Below are 15,060 nucleotides of genomic sequence, written 5' to 3' on the forward strand. Positions count from 1 at the left end.
GGGCTGATTAATTACCCTCCTTATCGCTCCAACACTATACTCCACCTTCATCCCCCTAACTACCGTGAAACCATTCTTCTACGCCCTCGCATTAGCATAAAACTCTCGTACAACACTCATATGCACAACAACGGGTTCCTCAAAAAATGAAACCTAACCCATCTCCTGAATCATCTCCAATAGCTGACCATCCTTCCCTGATGGCAGAAAATCTCGCTCCTTGATGATAGGCTTCGAAAGAAGCCTAATATACTCCGCTTCAGCCTCGGGAGTAGAGAACCTTGGCCTTACACCACCCACACTTAATGAATCGGTGGTGCTGCTATCGACTTGAGTTCTTGGTCTCTTGGGTGCCATTGGAATTGAGTAGAGAGAATAAGAGTTGTGTTTGAGAGAGAATTTATGTTTGAGAATTTGTGAATTGGTGAAGAAGTTGTGTATGAGGTGTATGCATATATAAGTCGTGAAAAGAGAATTATATATAGAATAAAAATGGGATTTGATTATGGGAATAATGGGAGTAATGTTTTTGATTTGGAGAGGGAATTATGGGATGTGGGAGAGTAAAAATCGGTTTAGAATTGATTTTTGACTAAAAATCCTGATTTTCTCTTGAAACTTTTTCAGTCGGGACACGGCGCGCTGTAACAGCGTGGGCGCGACATGTTTCTGTGAAATCAGCGCGGCCACGCTAGGACAATGCGGGCGCGCCAAGCTTCTGAAGTGAGCCCTGAATTTTTTTCTTTTTCTGATTTTTTTTTATGATTTTCTCCTTTCTTCTTATTTCCTCTACTTACTAATGTACAACAAACTTGGGTTGCCTCCCAAGAAGCTCTTCTTTTATGTCGCTAGCTTGACGTAGAACCTTGAGCTGAAACGGATAATAGAACGACACTAACCACCTCACGATTTGCCGTGTCACCATAGTAATGCTTCAATCTCTAACCATTTACCTTGATTGCCTGGTGATAAGTGGATTTTATATCCACTTGGAATGCTTTATTACAAGCTTAAATTGGTGTTTTGGACTCAAGTTGTTGGTATTTTGATGTGTTTTTGTGTTATTGCATTTCAGGTATCAATTATATGAAGACTGAGCTTTCAAAGAAAATATGATGAAAAGTAATCCTAATTGGAAGCCAAGGTCATTGTCAAGTTTTAGAGAATCTCATTAGCTTCGCGTGGACAGTTGAATCACCTAATTCTGACGAGTAGAACTCAAGTTATGGCCAAAACAAGATTCATCAGAATTTTTCGAGACAGGCTTCAGGCGCCCGCCCGCTGGTGGAGGCGCCCGCCTGGTGTGCCGCGCGGCCGCGCGCTGATGCGTGGCTGACTTCGCTGATTTCGCTGAAAAAACCTTTTTTGAGTGGAATTTTACGATTTTAATTGTCCAGGTCCAATATGGGCTTATATATACTTAAAAAAAAAGGTTTTCATCATCCGGGAAGATTGGGATACCAAGAAGAAGACCTAGAAGCACAAAACAACTCTGAAAAAGAAGATCTTATTTTCAACTTGTGGTTCTTTGAATTAGTGTTAACTTTGGATACTCGTTTTCGTTCTTGTTGAACCTAGATCTCGTTTATTCGTATTTTAATTATTATTCAGTTTATTAAGACCTTGTTCATACCATGATTTCATTGGAACCCATGGTGACGATGAGTTCGATTATGAACTAATCGTTGTCATGGGATTCTAGCGGATTTACTTATGGATTTCAATAATTAATTTGTTTTGATATCTTGGTGTGTGGTGATTGATTGATATCCTAATATTGGTTGTGCTTATTCGTCTTATGTGCGTAGCTAACATATAAGATAGCGTGTAAATCTCTATTGAAGCGATAGTGAATATAGAGGTTTAGAACTTGCCATGCTAGCATAGGTTCATGTATTTGTTATGCATGATTCGTAGGTAATTTTAACCATCTTACTTGCCCTATGTAATCACGATAGATAACTTGCACATTAAACCGTTATGTTTTCAATTCTTATAAACATATAAGGACTAAGCGTTATTGGTGTCTATTCAACTTCTATCTCTTTTGTGGATGCTTGGTAGTAGGGTATTCGTACAACGAAAGTTGGCGTTTACTAGTTTTGTGTTATCTGATTAGTGTCATCATCATTACATGCTAAGGTTAAGAATAATAAGGCTATTGAATGAAGTATTTAATGAAGTTAGAATCCCATATTTGTCATATATAGTAATTCAACCTCAATTCTCTTAGTTAATGTTATTTAGTATAATCTCTTAGTTTAATAAAAACCCAATTTATTATTTGTCTTACTTAGCTTTGAGCGATAACCATACATTGTTGCATAGGTGCATAAATTGAAGTTAACCTAAACCGGTCTCTGTGGGAACGAATCTGATTTATATCTTATACTACTTGCGAACGCGTATACTTGCGTGAATATTAGCGCGCGTTTTCTCCCTAACAAGTTTTTGGCGCCACTGCCGGGGACTCGATGTTAAAATTTAGTTTATGTGTTTGTCATCAGTGGTCGTTAAAGTTCACTGACTCGGACTCTTTTACTCTCACTGTTTAGTTGTTTGTGTTTTAGGTACTCATTAAAATGGGAGATCCAGCAGCACAAATGAAAGCCTTTATGGATTTTTCTCAACCCAAGATCAATGACATTCAATCTAGCATTGTCAGGCCAGCTATCACAACTAATACCTTTGAGATCAAGCCTGTCATAATTCAATGGGTGCATAATTCAATCCAGTTTGGGGGTTCTTTAACGGAAGATCCCAATATGCACATTAGGGATTTCATTGAGATTTGAGACACCTTCAAGTTCAATGGTGTTTCTAAAGATGCTGTGAAGCTGAGACTGTTTCCATTCTCTCTGAGGGACAAAGCTAAAAGCTGGTTACACTCTATACCAGCTGGTTCAATTACTACATGGGAGGATCTTGCTCAGAAATTTCTTACTAAATTCTTCCCTCTGGCAAAGACAGCTGCAAAGAGGAATGCTCTTACTCAATTTGCGCAGCAAATGGGAGAATCTTTGTGTGAAGCTTGGGAGCGCTACAAGGAGATGCTTAGGAAGTGTCCTCATAATGGAATTCCTGATTGGATGATCATCAATTGTTTTTACAATGGGTTGGGAGCACAGTCCAGACCCATGCTCGATGCAGCATCAGGCGGAGCATTATAGGCAAAAAGCTATGAGGAAGCTTATGATCTAATTGAACTGATGGCTGCTAATGAATATCAGTATCCAACCCAGAGATGTCCACAGGGCAAGGTAGCAGGAGTTCTTGAGGTGGATACTGAAGGGTTTTTAGCACATAAACGCAACGAAGACGTAAATTTAAATCTTAAAAACCGAAACCCTCCGCAGGATCTATGCGAAAAATAATATTTAATTCGTAGTTCAGTATGTTTATCTTAAGAAGCTTTACGTTAATGGAAAGATGAAGGTCTTTAATAGCGATCCAAGAATGATGAACGGAAATCCCTAACAGCTGCTCCTCAAGTGTGAAGCACTCCACCGGTATCCACCAAGAGTACAATGTGATGAAGGAGGAAGAGGTTGACAAAATTAGTTGCCTCCCTCTTGTTCTACTTTAGAATTAGGGTTAATTATTTTGGGTTTTGGCAAATAGGCTTTATAATAGTATATTTATAGGCAAAATTTTTAGCTGAAAATTTTCCATAAAATATTATTATTATTAACCCTTTAATTGATTATTCTTATTAACCAATTAACTAATAATTAAAACACCTTTTAATCATTAACCCCTTTTCTAAACACTTTAGAAAAATAATTCTCTCACTTGATTTAATTTCCAAAATTAAATTTTTAATTAATAATATTAAGAACTTTTCTTAATTAATTTATAATTAATTAAATCTCATTTAATCAATTATTAAATCTGCTAATTAATTATTTATTTCACAAATAAATAATTACCAACCATTATTAATTAATTCCTCCACCATTAAATCATTCTCTTTTATGGTGTGACCCTGTAGGTTCAATATTAAGCCGGTAGTAGAAATAAATAATAATAAAACTATTTTATCATTATTTATATAAATTCTCTAATTCAATAAATATGATTAATTAATAAATTAATCATATTTATTCTACATCGTGAGGGATACTTCTCAGCATATCGCGACTATCCGGATAATACGAATTCACTGCTTAGAATACCAAGAACCTATTCAGTGAGTAGTTACCGTACAATCAATTCCTTCTACCCTGCAATGTCATGATTAAATACAAGGCATGGAACTTGTGTCAAGCCTATCTTATTTAATCATTTGCTTTCCCATTCACTATGCTTAGTTCTATTTAATGTAAATTAGAAACTCCTTTCTAATTTCATTCACTCTGGCCAGAGATTCCTGAACTAGCATAAGTGGATCAGCATTGAACATTCTATTCCTTCACTGGAAGGGGTAGATCCTTTATTGATCATACACTATCTTCGTGTACAAATTCCTATACCCAGTAGAGCCCTTATAATTGTCCCTGAAGACTAAGAACTAAACCAAAGCATAATTCAGTGTACACAAGATGACTATGATGACCTCAAGTCTAAGGATACTTGTACAACTATCACTATGTAAACAACTGCTGACACGTGAGTGAACTCCATCAGTTGTTCAGCTGTGTGAGTCATGTGCAGTGAACTTATGCTATAATAAGTACCTACATACTAGCTATAGTGTCACCACACAAATGTCTATGAGAACAGACATCCTTCATAATGAAGCAAACATAGTATATACCGATCTTTGCGGATTACTAATTACAAGTTAGTAATCCTATGACCAGGAAATATTTAAGTTTAGAGTTATCATCTTTTAGGTCTCATTATTATGATCTCATCATAATCCATAAAAATTTTTACTCTAAACTATGGTATATCTTATTTAAACACTTAAATAGATAAAGCCCGCAATAAAACCAAAACAAGTCTTTTATTAATATCAATGAAATTAAAACAGATTACATAAAAGTTATTCCTAAATCATCATACATGATTGGACTTAGGATACATCTCTTTCAATCTCCCACTTGTACTAAAGCCAATCACTCTGGTATCTAATACCCATCTTGTCTTTATGACGATCAAAGTGACTTTGAGAAAGTGGCTTTGTCTTTATAATTTGGTCATTTTACCCAATAGACAAGACTCGCATGTAGGATATGATTCAAAATCAAAGGGGTCAAGTAACCCATTCCTTATGCAATGTCCGCAGTCTATTTTCACTAATATGACCAAGTCCGCAGTGCCACAAGAAAGTGAGATTTTCATCATCCATTTTTCTTTTATTAGTATGTTCAATTTGTAGTAAATTATGCTCTACGTCACATACATACAGACCATTGTTTAAAATACCACTTCCATAAAGAACGTTATCTCTAAGAATTGAACATTTATTATTCTGAATAACAAACGAAAATCCAGCCAAGTCTAACATGGAATAGAAATAATATTCCTCATAATTGAGGGAATAAAATAACAATTATTTAGAACAATAGTCTTGCCCGTAGGCATATGTAAATGAAATCATTCTACAGCTCCAGCAGCAACTCTTGCTCCATTTCCCATCCGTAGAATCACCTCCTCTTCTTCAAGAGTCCTACTTCTCCTTAGTCCCTGCAACGAATTGCAAATATGAGAACCACAAGAGGTATCTAATACCCAAGTAGAAATTTGACTTAGTGACATATTAACTTCGATCATGAACATACCTAAATCAGAAGCGGTAGTCTCACTATCCTTCTTCTTCTTCAATTCTGCAAGGTAAACCTTGCAGTTCCTCTTCCAGTGCCCCACCTTGTTACAGTGAAAGAAAACAGCTTTGCTCTTGTGGTCTTCAGCTTTTTGTGGAACCGGCTTTTTCTCACCTACTTTCTTCTTCTTGGAAGGGTTCTTCTTCCTTTTCTTAAAATTGGAACCTTCAGCAATTAGAAGAACATAACTCTTCTTAGGGAGAAAATTCGATTCCGCAGTCTTCAACATGTTGTGGAGTTCAGGCAGGCTGACATCCAGCTTATTCATGTGAAAGTTCACAACAAACTGTGAGAACGAACTCGGAAGTGATTGCAAGACCAAGTCTTGGCTCAGCTCCCCATCCATGGCAAAACCAAGTTGTCCAAGACGTTCAATCAAATTGATCATCTTAATTACATGGTCATTCACAGATGATCCCTCAGACATCTTAAAACCGAACAGTTCCTTCGATATCTCATATCGAGCTGTCCTCCCTGCCACATCAAACAACTCTTGTAGATCCATAAGGATAGTGTGAGAATCCATATGCTCATGTTGCTTCTGTAGCTCAATGTTCATGGAAGCTAGCATGATGCATTGACCAACATTTGCATCATCTATCCACTTACGATACACAACATGTTCATCATTATGTGCATCGCTAGCAGGTTCAGTAGGCTTAGGTGAGTCAAGCACATATTACAGCTTCTCAACCCTGAGAACAATTCTCAAGTTTCGAAGACATAACGAATATAGTAAATCTGTAAATAATGAACATATAACAACACTTAGCAAATATTCAATTTCATTTCAAGACACTATATGAATCGGGTCTTTATTCATAAGTGGCTCCCACAAGTTTATCTAATTTATACAACCCCTAAGTGAAAATTAAGCATTCATGTAATAACCCCCAAAATTTTGAATTTTTTGTAACCCTTATGAATAGTGTTTTTGCTGAATGAGAAAACTTTTCATGCCACACTATGTAGGGGTTCTGTTATGGATATTCTGAGATTTTATTAGTACTCTATATGGTATATAAGTGTATGTAAAGATCGTCAGAATCCAATTCCGAACACTTTGATTTTTCCCGGAAATCCACTAGATACGGAAAGAATTGAGTATAAGGTAACAGGATAAAAAGGATTTAAATAAAAGGATTATAAGAGAGGATCATAAAAGGAATATAATGTATTGAGAAAGGCTAAGGAAATCCAAGTATTAAGATCCCAGGTATGATCCCTCAAACGAGAAACGAGAACGAAAGTTAAGCGAACCGTATAACAGATCAGCGGTCATTAGGCAAACAATTAGGAAGTTAATCAAGGAGGTTAGGGATGATGAGGTCATCCAACCAATAAGAAGAGGGCAAGTAAGGGATGATGACATCATAAGCATGACATAAGGAAAGGAATTGTTGGATGATTTAAAACCACACAAAGTTCAAGGTTAGAAAGGTAATTAACCAATAACAAAACAACCAAGCTAAGCTAAACAAATCAAAAACACAAAATCATTTCATTTCTCCCACATTTGCTCTCGGCTTTTTCTCATTTCAAGGAGGAGAATTTTCAAAATTCAAGTTCCAAGCTTCCTAAATTGGTAAGATAATTATCTAGTACTCCTTATGCATAGTTATGGCTATTCTATAAGTTTAAGCCTCCAAATCATTCACAATCTTCTCCAAGAAATCAATGAAGAAGATAATGAATAGTGATTTCAAGATTTTTAACTTGATTTTTCTTGTTTTTCCTTTAAGATCCAAGCATCCCTAAGACATCTCAAGGCTTCTTAAGGCGTCCTAGACACATCACTTCAAGGAAGGTATATCATCTCCAAACCCTAGCTTTACTTTGTATATTAGGATGATTTTAGTTGTTATGGTAAAAGAGTAGCTTAATGCTTTTAGGTTTAGAGTTTGGGTTGGAGTTGTAGTGAATTGAATGTTGAAACTTGTTGATTAGTAAAGGACTTAAGTATAGTTTTAAATTCATGATTGAGAATAACATAAATTGGAGAACTTGAGGTTTTGGGGGCTGTTGTAGTGTGATATGGATGGACTTTGGTTGTATGAATGGATTTGGGTTGATTGGTGATTGTTTTAGAATGGTATAAATTTGGGAAATCGCGTAAACATAGCCATCGTAATGTCCGATTTACTTTAGACTGCTTTTGTTCATAACATTAGGACCCTAGAACTCCCTGCTAGGTTTTGACCATTGCCATGTTTAGATAGTTCATGTTACGAGCTTCGTTTTGATATGTGGTTCGTTTGATTCCGATGTACGGTTTAGGAGAAACGGCCGTTATAAGTAACGACGTTTCGCGAATGAATCGTTACCCCTTGCCTTACTTTGAAACCTATGTTAAAGACCAAAAAGGGTTAATTAGGGTATGAAACAATTATGTTAAGTGTGTTAGGCAGTTGGTAATACACTCGCGAAAGAATCGCCTTAAAACTCATAATGGTTAATTTATTAAAAATGGTGGAGCCGAGGGTACTCGAGCGACTTAAGAGAATCAGTAAGCGCAAAGCGAGCATTAGAGTCTAATTTGGTTAAAGTATAGATTTACAAGTGACTTTGGTTTAATTCCAACTCACATGTTGTTTATAGGTTACCAGACTCGTCCCGAGCCATTTGTAACCCCCAGTCGCTCAGGCAAGTTTTCTACCCGTATAAACTGTTGTTGTGATGTATATGTGTATATGCATGATCTTGTGATAAATGCATATTTGTTATTAGCAAATTCTTGCGATATATTGGAGCATGTGATATGGTATATATGCATGCCTATTTCGTATTCTTGATTTATATATCTGTTGGTTCAAATGCTTATTAGTTGCATAATACCTATGCTAGAAATAAGCAGTAGTTGCGTATACCCTTAGTATAGGGGACCCAAAGGTGAACATATTTCTAAACCGGGAGTCGATGTTCCCGAGTATATTATATATATATATATATTTATATATATGGATATAGTTTTCAAAACTATTGATCGAATAAGGTTTATTCGATAACTTTATTTTATTTAATGAATATTATTTGAATATTCATTCGAGGACTTATGACTCTGTTTATTCTATTTAATGATTATTAATTGGATATTCATTTAAGGATGTATGACTCCGTTTATTTTATTTAATGAATATTATTTATAATATTCATTCGAGGTATTATGACTCTGCTTATTATTTAATAATATTCTTTATTTTATTAAAGAATAATGTTTCGATAATCAAACTTATTTTCGATTATTCAAATAAAGATAGTACTTTCATATAAGTATATCTTCGGTTATTTAATATTCATTTCAAGTATGAGTTTTAAAACTTCTACTTCGATTATTTTTAAGGATTATCTTTATGAGAATATTATTTAAATAACAATATTCAGATATTTCTAATATATCGGGACTGATTTATTTTAATAAATCAGTAGTACTCCAAACATTCTTAAAAATGTTTTCGAGTCTTCAAAATGATTTTTAAAGTTAGAGTGGCCCCAAAACTCATTTTTATATTTAAGATCTTCCTTTCAAAGGGGATTTAAATACTCGCTCAAAACCTGGGGGATCCGGCTCTGTGGTGTATTTTACATTCGCAATGTGGTTGCTGTTTTGAGAAAACAATTTGATTACTTGCCCAACGTTCGGGAAGTAAGTCCATCTAATTGAGTCGGCATAAGCGACAGACCAGGGTACGGTCTATCAAAGTGTAAGTGGCTGGGTGGCAGTCCATCAACGCGTAAGAGGCCGGGTGGCGGTCTAGCACAAGGTCCTTATGTGGCCAGGGTGATGACCGGTGGGGGATTCATCCATCTATTAGTAGAAAAGGTTACTTATTGGTATCTTTGCCTGATCAGCAAGATATCGGGTTTATGCCAAAATTCTTTTCCTTTCCAAAATTCATTGGATGTTACAAACTCTGTTCATACTTTACATAACAGAGGTTCCAGGATATGTTTAAGAGATATATATGTGGATATATATATCGGGACTAAATAAAGTATCTCGTAACTTTATTTCATTCAATAATATTTCAAAGATTGAATCTATTCAAGTCTTAACTTGTGGTCTCATCTATGGGATGACCTTTTGAAACCTATAATACTTTGAACAGTGGTAGTTCAAGTAGCCTTATAAATGATATAAGTATAGTGAAGTAATTGGCAACTTCATCCCTTATTTTTGTTTATATCCAGTAAGTAATTATCTTTCACCTGATAAAGGTTTCCAGCAAGTTATCCATTTAGATGCTTGCGTTATTGTTTACACTATATATTATCTTGCGAACTGTAATGCTCACTCTTGCTTTATTTCTTCATCACACAACAACAGTTAGGAAAGATGGCCAGACTCAAGCAGACCCAGCGCAAGAGCGTGGGAAGCGCCCCGCGCCTTCCCGTTGAGATCATAGCTGCTATAGCTGCAGAGGTAGATCTATTTGTAGATCAGACCTTCTACTTTTGGGAATCAATTATGTATAATTATAACTTGTGGCAGATAATGGAAATTAATTGTAAACTTATCAAGTAATCATTTTTGGGTTGTAATAACTTTTAAATTGTGGATTCAAAGACTTGTACTTATTTCAATTTCATCTCTGAGACTATAACGGGTTGTGGTGTGTGTTAGTGTGGTGTCACAACATGAGGTTATTTATTGTTAATTAAGTGAAGTGATATTGTGGAAAGAAAGACCGTGACGACCCGGATCCCTGACCCCGGATCTGGGGGTGTTACAGAAGTGGTATCAGAGCTAAGCGTTATAAACCTCAGAGATGATGCGACGATATAATAATAAACTCACAAAGATAATAAGAACTTTTTCCAAGTTCATGGTCGGACTACTTAAAGTAACGCTGACAGTTAAAACCCTTACGAGAACCCTTATAAGTATCATGATAGTAACTTAGCTCGTTTAATGTGTAGGCGCATGAGATAGAGGACCCTGAGATGTTCGAGCGTGAGCATGATGAGGCACTACTAGATGTCGAGGATCAGGAGGAGCTTGAGATGGAGGAGGATGAGGAGGACCCCTCAGAGGAGTCAGAGACAGAGGTTGTTGCGATTTCAGATGAGGAGGACCCGGATGAGGTCCCAGTGGCTGAGGAGCATGTCGGAGCTATGGTAGTGTACACTGGTACCCCTTTACCCACACTCCCGGTGGTCAGATCTCCTACCCCTCCACTACTATCTTGGAGCCCCTATGATGACAGCTCAGAGACCCATACTCCCGAGGCTAGGGAGACCGAGGAGGCACCCCCAGCGGCTCCAGATTCACCACCTCTCGACCCTGCCCACAAGCAGTCTTTGTTAGCCCACGACTACGTTCAGGATGTACTGAGGACCCGAGTGGCTGTTGCTGAGGCCCGGCTGGATAAGGCAAGGAGGGAGTTGGATGCGGAGAGGGCGGGTAGGCGTACTCGAGCTTATGAGACTAGGGCTGCTATACCCCGATCCTTGAGGAGAGAGCTGACAGGGATAGAGCTCACGTCCCGAACGAGACTCAGATCGCTCCAGGGGGACATGCATGGTAGAATCTCCAGGCGGAAGGCCGACTATATCTTCCATAGTGCGATGGAAAGGGTATGGGAGCTGACCCGTTCCGGTGTGTGATTCAGGACTGACGATGGGATAGTTTAGTTGTCTAGTTAGTAGAGGCCTTAGTAAGAACCAATTTTCCGGGATAGTTGACTTGTATATAACATCCCTTTTTCTGACTAGACAGATAGACTCCTGTGTATCATTTTTGGGACAGATGGCTGTAGCACTGTTGTACTTTTGACCAGATTAAACTATGTATTTCTCGCATTATGTATATATTTGTTTCCTTTCGGTTCAGTTCCTTAGTGACGAGATCACTGTTTTTATCATTATTATTACTACACTTCTTATTAGAAGTGTCATAATATAATAGAATTGCGAGATACATTCTTCCCATTATAGAGCTGTGCAAGGCACAATGTTGGGTATGATTGTGACCTAACGTTGAATTTCCCAATAATTTTGTTTATTATCAGTATCATGCCACCAAGAAAGATTGGAACTAGGGCGAACCCTGGATCTATGGACTAGGGAAGCCATAACCAGGATGATAGGAACCAGGAACACAGTGAAGAGGAAGATGAGGATTATGTGGAACAGGATGACTCCTTGTATGAAGAGGAAGTGGAAACATATGATGTTGAGGGATTTGAGATAGAGGCTGAGGAAGGAGAAACTGAGGTTGAGCAACCAATACCAAACCCAGGCATGGATCCCATGGGCCAGTTCATGCAACTACTAAGGCAGAACTTGGAACGTCAACCCAACCCACCCCCTCAAGGAAATAACAATGTTGTGGCAAACTCTTTCAGGGCTTTTAAGTCTCTTAAGCCCCTTGAGTTCCACGGATCAGCCGACCCAGTTGAGGCAAGGGCATGGTTAAAGGAAATGGAGAAATCCTTTGAGATTTTGAGTACCGATGAGGCACAGAAGACTGTATTTGCTACCTACCTTCTGAAAGGAGAGGCCAACTACTGGTGGGAGGCCAAGAAAAACATGGAGACATATGCTATTATAACCTGGGAAAGATTCAGTCAGTTGTTTCTGGGAAAATATTTCCCGAGGTTTATGGAAAACCAGATGGAGCTCAAGTTCTTGGAGCTAAAGCAGAATAACTTATCTGTAGCAGAGTACGAAGCGAAATTTACTGAGTTATCAAGGTTTGTGCCGGAATTTGTCAGCACCGAGGAAAAGAAAGCTAGGAGGTTTCAGCAAGGACTGAAACCGTGGATTCAGAATAGGGTGGCAATCCTTGAGCTTACGGATTATGCCACTCTGGTGCAAAAGGCAACAATTGTAGAAGCCGGAAGTGAGCAGATGCAGAAGGAAAGAGAGAAGAAGGGAATAAAGAGGAAAAGTATGAGCATGGGTGGGGGTTCCACAGGAAGGAGCTTCCCAACTAGATTTAATCGAGTAGCAGTGTCCCTACCGGGAAAGAACACTGGGTTTAAGCGGCCAATGAGCGTGAATGTGAGCCAGAGCGGCCATAACTCAAGAATGTCCTATTCCAACCAGTCTCGACCCCTATTGCCAGCCTGTAACACTTGTGGAAGGATGCATTCTGGGGAGTGTAAAGGAAAGCCGGTAATCTGCTTCAAGTATGGTCGAGAGGGTCACTATTCGGACAAGTGCACTTCGCCAACCCCCATTACCCGCCCAACCACCACTTGTCATCAGTGTGGATGCCCGGGTCATTGGAAGAGGGAATGCCCAATGAACAAACCAGCAGCTTCGGGAGCAAGCATGGCTGCTTCTAATAAGCCACCTACTGCAAGGACTTTCAACATGACAGTCCAGGATGCTATGAAAGATTTAGATGTGATAGCAGGTACCCTTTCTCTAAATTCAGTCAGTGCAAACGTTTCATTTGATTCAGGAGCAACTAAATCTTTTATATCAAGGGACTTTGCGCGTAAATTAAGACTTAAAGCTGAACCCTTGATAGAGCCCTTACAAGTAGAAATAGCCAACCATGAAGTTATTCTTGTTAATCTGATTCACCCCGCCTGTGAGTTAGATATAGGGGAACAATCTTTCAGTGTTGATCTGATTCCTTTTAAGTTAGGGGAATTTGATATAATTTTGGGGATGGACTGGCTATCTAGCAATGATGCTCAGATAGACTGTAAAGGGAAGAAAGTTAAGTTGAATATTCCAGGAAAGAAAGAAGTCATATTTAGGGGAAAGAGGCAGACGTAGAAATTTTTGACCATGGCCCAGGCCAGAAGGATGCTACGAAAAGGAAACGAGGCTTACCTAGCCTATGTGGTAGACACGCAAAAGGAGGTGCCCAACTTACAAGATATTCCAGTAGTCAACGAATTTGAAGATGTATTCCCACAAGATCTTCCGGGATTACCACCCGATAGAGTGATTGAATTTGCGATTGAGTTGGCCCCAGGGACGGCGCCAGTTTCAAAAGCACCTTACCGGTTAGCTCCGTTAGAAATGAAGGAATTAGCTACCCAATTGCAGGAACTCTTGGATAAGGGTATGATAAGACCCAGTGTATCTCCGTGGGGAGCACCAGTTTTATTTGTTAAGAAGAAAGATGGGAGCATGAGGCTATGCATCGACTATCGAGAGTTGAACAAGCTAACCATAAAGAACAGGTACCCGTTACCTAGAATAGACGATCTGTTCGACCAGCTAAAGGATGCTGTTTATTTTTCTAAGATTGACCTGAGAACTGGATATCACCAACTAAAGATTAAAACCGAAGATATTCCCAAGACAGCGTTCCGTACCAGGTATGGGCATTATGAGTTTTTGGTAATGTCCTTTGGATTAACCAACGCCCCAGCGGCTTTCATAGATTTAATGAATAGAGTATTTAAGAAGTACTTGGACAAGTGTGTGATAGTTTTTATCGATGATATTTTGATCTACTCAAGGACTGAGGCAGAACATGCAGAGCATTTGAGGATAGCTCTAGGAATACTCAGAGAGGAACAGTTATATGCCAAATTCTCGAAGTGTGAATTCTGGCGGAATGAAGTACAATTTTTAGGACACTTGATCAATAAAGAAGGAGTATTGGTCGACCCCTCCAAGATAGAGGCGGTCTCAAATTGGGAAAGGCCAACCACACCCACAGAGGTAAGGAGTTTCATAGGATTGGTCGGCTACTATCGTAGATTTGTACAGGACTTTACGAAGATCGCAACCCCTTTGACACGACTTACTCGTAAGACAGAGAAGTTTGAATGGACGGAGAAATGCGAGAACAGTTTTCAGGAATTAAAGAAAAGGTTGGTAACGGCCCCGGTGTTGGCATTTCCAGACGGAAAAGGAGATTTTGTGATATATAGTGACGCGTCGCACAAAGGATTAGGGTGTGTGCTTATGCAGCACGGTAAAGTGATTGCATATGCATCAAGACAACTGAAGGAATACGAGATTAGATATACTACCCATGATCTTGAGCTAGCGGCAATAGTTTTTGCCTTAAAAATTTGGAGGCACTACTTGTATGGAGAGAAGTGCGAGATTTTCACAGACCATAAGAGCCTCAAGTACATATTTACTCAGAAAGAGCTCAACATGCGCCAGAGGAGATGGTTAGAACTAATCAAGGACTATGATTGTGAGATTCTCTATCGTTCGGAGAAAGCTAATGTGGTGGCTGACGCCCTCAGTAGGAAGGAAAGGCTCAAAATGATAATGACTTCGGAGGAATTAATCAGGGATTTCGAAAGAATGGAAATAGAAGTAAAGGTAACCGGAACCGGAACTGAAAAGCTGTTTGAGATATCAATGC

The 15,060-nt window shown here is 38.5% G+C and overlaps 1 non-coding gene across 1 annotated transcript; it reads right to left on the minus strand.

Annotated features, from left to right (window-relative positions):
- Positions 1–2,972: 2,972 nt before the first annotated feature.
- On the minus strand, positions 2,973–3,079 carry LOC141688672 (small nucleolar RNA R71). Its single transcript, XR_012562105.1, has one exon. It is a non-coding gene; the product is annotated as a small nucleolar RNA R71 (small nucleolar RNA).
- Between the last annotated feature and the right edge of the window lie 11,981 nt (positions 3,080–15,060).

Source organism: Apium graveolens, chromosome 9 (genome assembly GCF_009905375.1).
Source record: "Apium graveolens cultivar Ventura chromosome 9, ASM990537v1, whole genome shotgun sequence".
Lineage (NCBI taxonomy): Eukaryota > Viridiplantae > Streptophyta > Magnoliopsida > Apiales > Apiaceae > Apium > Apium graveolens.